Below are 5,338 nucleotides of genomic sequence, written 5' to 3' on the forward strand. Positions count from 1 at the left end.
GAAATGGCTTTCTTCTTGCCACTTTTCAAAACCTCACACAATGACTCTCCCCATGTCAAATCCATTTACCTCCTAAGAGTCAACTTGCTCAAGGCCATGTGCGGGCATGTGGCTGTGATGTTTAGCCTCCTTCTAAAGCTGTTCTGAGGACTGGCTGTATTGTGTATTTAATTTTTTGTTTTTAGGTTGTCCTCTTTAATTAACCTTGTCTACAAGGCTTGCTGCCACCAAATGCACCTTGGTTCAGGCATGATCAAAACCTTTTTTCTGAGGGCTCTTTGTTGTTTTTTTCTTTTACATCTGATGCATAGAATGTTAATTCACTGTACATTCCACCCACTCTTTTGCTAGTTAAGAGAATTTTGTTATCAATGTTCATACATTTCAATTAATCTAATTGGTCTGCAACACAGAGTTTGTAAAGTTCTGGTTTAAATGAAACAGACAAAATTCCCAGCTTACGAAAGTCAACTCAATGTTTATTCACGAGAGCTTTCCAGTTGATATACAAAGACATTCATTTTACACCATGCTTCTTACTTACGCACACACATGCACACTAACATTAGGAGAGCTATCTTCTTCTCCAGAATTCTCACCACGGTTTATCACTACCCAGCCAACAGTTCCATTCCTCCTAGATTAGGGAAACCTGGAGGGGTACTCCCTGTCCTTTCATATCGTAAGTTCTAGCCAGGTCGGTTCTAACACAGTTGAATTGTTCTCCGTGTTTTCTTTAGGCATACACACACATTCCTCTCTTTCCCCAGTCCAACCTAGTTGGACTTATGTTTAATATTTTTATTATTCCTTATATATGCTACACAACCTAATGGTTAAGTTTCCGGGTAGAACTATTTAATCATTATCTTTAACCTTATAAATTATTTTAATCACTAGTTTAATCCCTCCAGTCATCTCTAGACCAAAGCTCCCAACCTTTTCGCATGTTGTACAGCCCAACTTTGAATTCTGCATGACAAGTCAGGGGTTATACGTTTGCTTGTTCTTGAACTACAACTTGCACCTGCTCCGAACACTTCATTGGTGAATGCACTGCCTACCTCCCAGCTCTAGTCTCCCTCACCCGCTGAGTCTGACTAGCTAGTAGGCCTACTAGCTAGTGGAGGTGCTGGTGCTGAACTGGTGGAATTAGCATCGCCTTCAGGAACAGTTTGCCCCTCACTCCTCTCCCCTGACGCTGACAGTTCTCTGGCTCGTTCTGGGTTCGATTCACCATCTTTCTCTGGATTTTTGGACTTGAAAAATGTCTCTTTTCTTATAAACTTTTATTTGGTTTTACCACGATTCAAAATCAGTAGGGAGACGACTAGACTACGTGACGTGATTACGTAGGGACCTCTTCACTAACTGACCACCACTACCAAGACCTGTGTCAAGATCAGTCACTTACCCTACTGGCCATCCCCATAACCTCAATGTACAAATAAGAGAGAAGGTCTGGAATCAGTGTAGCAGGATAGGATGATTACATAGAAAGATCACAAGGTGATGGTCTTTCTGGGGGGCGGGAGAAATAACAAGGCAACTTGATTTAATGCTGATTGCTTTTATTACAATGTTACAGTGCGAACAGTGAAATAATCAATAAACCATGCCGCGAGAGGTTCAGGATATAGAACAAAAACAGTGGAATCTGAGGGGCAGGATCCGGCTCAAATTAAGCACTGCTTTTGACCTTTTATTGAAAAAGGCTTGTTGGTCTTTTGTCGGCTTCAAATGATGAGAAATGCTTTAGCAGGAAGATGGAGTACTTCTTTTTCACATCTTGTGTTAAAACGTTGGCCAGATCTTTGATGTGTTTGGCTTGGCTCAGCACACTACAATGCAGCATTGGGAGAAGGAACTTTAATCAAGATTCTGTTATAGACCGCAGCACACATGAATCACTCAGTTGCAATTTTGGCATGTAAATCTTGGTGGGGCAAACTCAACATTTTGTTTGATGCATGCCAGCAAAGCCACTACACAACACGTCACTAACTATACATTAATTGCACTATAACGGTGACAACCGTTGCCCACAAACTAAATACAGCTGTCCTGACAGCGGAGCTTTCCTTTCAGCACCATGGAGTGAATCCTTACCACTGTTACACCTGGCTATCAGCCTCATTTACTGACTTTTTAAAGCCATAGCTGTTATGGCTGACTTGTTTAAACAAATGTGGTTTCTACTGACTCCTTGTGGATTTGTGTAAGTCGATAAGAAACTCAATGTCCTTCAATAAATACGAACGGCAACATGAGTTTTGAATTTTGAACTATACACAAAAATGACATTTATGTTCAGTAAATTCACAATGTTCTTATATCATTAACACTTAGCTCTAAGAAGAAATAAGTGCAAGCAAACAAGCTGCGATGAGGTAGGCCTATTCGTTCAGCAATTTCAAACTGGACACAGACAGAAATACAGATAGATTCAGAGACATGCTTAGCCTACCATTTGAAGTATTTTATTAGGCCTATGTGGTCTAAAAAGGAAGTTAAATACAATCACGAGGATCCACTTTTGTAGACAATATACAGACACCGCGTTGCACAAACGAAGCAACTCTCGCAATATCAACTGGAATTACGTGGGTCTATTACTGAACTATTTGTTGAAAACAAATACTTGAATGAGAAGAGACTGTTAATGGCAAACATGGTTACAGACTGAACAACGTTATATAGTATCCCCTCCTCATGAAGAAAAGCACGAGCTGATTTATGCAGCAGCATACAAGACATTTCTGGATTCACCGTTGTTGTGCTCACTTGAACAGGAAGGTGGTCCTTCTTGTGGGCAAATTTTGTCATCAAAGACAAGTGGGAACTCTGAAAAAAACAAGGTCGAATCATGACGTCAGTGATATTTTGGTCGGAGCTCAAGAAAGAGGACAGAGTTCCCGGCTTGGAATTTCCCTGTTTATTTCAGAGTTCCCAGTTGTCTTGAACTCAATGAAGTCTGAGACTCAGTTTCAGGTTTCTATTTGTTTTGAATACGGCAGAAGTCATGCTGGATTGAGAGCATGGCCATTGTATTCAACATTTTCTGAAACATGGTGTTGCGAGTGAATGTTTATCCTTTCAAGATTGGAAAAGAGACCATTGTAGACAGATGTTTTAAATCCTAAAAACCCAGACCATTTACACCCTCTCCAACAAATATCAGGCAGTGCAAGCAAAATAGTGATTGTTTTGCAAAGCCTGCAGTTAGCAACTGATTCCTTCCAAACCACTCATTGTTGTATTTGCGATTTCCGACTTGTTGTGTAACGTTTATGTCCAACGGCCGATGATTACCGATACATTATATCTATAATGATTCTTCATATGACAAGGATTGAAGAGGTTTGCCAGTAGACTGTCGATGTGATTTATGATGACGACTGCATGTCTAGCTTGGTAGCTATGATTTAGAAAGTAACATGATCAATCCAATCAAAGCTACGGTAGATATACTGTGATTTGACATAATTTATCTGTAGCCAATTACATTGTGCTTTCTTGGATGGGCACTTGTAATGTAAATATATGGCAGCACCCTGTAGATTCTGCTGTGAAGTTTTGTCCCCATGAGTGGCAGATCACTGAGCCAATCACGGCACAACTAGAGAAGATTACCAACGCCTATGTTCCTCTGGCTGACCCTCCACCTGTAACAGCTTTCTTCCGTCGAAGGAGAGGACCAAAATGCAGCGTGGTTAGAGGTCATGGTGTTTAATAAGAGAAACTAAACATGAACACAATTATAAAATAACAAACGTGACAAAACCCAAAACAGTCCTATCTGGTGCAGAGAACACAAAGACATGAAACAACCATCCACAAACCCAAACACAAAACAAGCTACCTAAATATGGTTCCCAATCAGAGACAATGACTAACACCTGCCTCTGATTGAGAACCATATCAGGCCATACATAGAAACGGACAAACTAGACACACAACATAGAATGCCCACCCAGCTCACGTCCTGACCAACACTAAAACAAGGAAAACACAAAAGAACTATGGTCAAAACGTGACACCACCACAGAAAGGACTGAGCTAGGCTGAAACACCTGCATTTTGGAGCTGCCTTACTCAAGAAAGAGACCATATTTGTATGCGGCTTTATTAACTCAATATAATTATATGTACATTGTTTGCAAACTGATATGTGACATGAATTACTGCCCAAATAACATGTTTTTATATTTTTAGCTAAACAGGTGGGGCTCTGCCACTGGAATCACTCGATTCACAGTATTTTGAATCGGTATAACATGATAGCACCGGAGGGGATGGCTGTCGTTTTTACCGTCCCCTATCCAACTAGACAAAAAAAAACAGCGTTGTTTGTAACTTGTTTTTTAAAATTATTTTGTACATAATGTTGCTGCTACCATGTCTTATGACGGAAAATAGCTTCTTGACATCAGAACAACGATTACTCACCTCAAACTGGACAAAGATGTTTTCTTTAACGAGTCCGATGCAAAGAATATTCTGCTTTCTCGAGATCAGGCCCAAATCCCAGTCATTTGCATGAAGAAAAGACAGAGAAAAAGGGGGCGGAGGCTGGACTGCCTTCTGAGAATTCATAGGCGAGTGAGTAAACCTCCACCGCCATCCGTTCTACTGGCCAACATTCAATCATTGTAAAATAAAATGAACGATCTACGATTAAGTCCATCCTAACAACAGGACATTAAAAAACTGTAATATATTATGTTTCACCGAGTCGTGGCTGAAAGATGACATGGGTAATATAGAGCTGGCTGGGTTTGACGTGTATCAGCAGGACAGAGCTGCTTAGTGCTGGCACTAAGACCAGACTCAACAAGATGTATAAGGCCATAAGCAAACAAGAAAATGCTCATCCAGAAGCAGTGCTCCTAGTGGTCAGGGACTGTAATGCAGGCAAACTTAAATCTGTTTTACCTCATTTCTACCAGCATGTCACATGTGCAGCCAGAGGGGAAAAAACTCTAGAACACCTTTACTCCACAAATAGACACATACAAAGCTCTCCCTTGCCCTCCATTTGGCAAATCTGACCATAATTCTATTCTCCTGATTCCTGCTTATAAGCAAAAACTAAAACAGGAAGTACCAGTGACTCGCTCAATACAGAGGTGTTCAGATGACACGGATGCTACACTACAGGACTGTTTTGCTGGCACAGACTGGAATGTGTTCTGGGATTAATCCAATGGCCCTGAGGAGTATACCACCTCAGTCACTGCATCTACAACGTCGTCCCCACAGTGACCGAGTGTACAATTCACAACCAGAAGTCATGGATTACAGGCCACATCTGCATCGAACTAAAGGCTAGAGCTAA

This window comes from Oncorhynchus keta, chromosome 6 (genome assembly GCF_023373465.1).
Source record: "Oncorhynchus keta strain PuntledgeMale-10-30-2019 chromosome 6, Oket_V2, whole genome shotgun sequence".
NCBI lineage: Eukaryota > Metazoa > Chordata > Actinopteri > Salmoniformes > Salmonidae > Oncorhynchus > Oncorhynchus keta.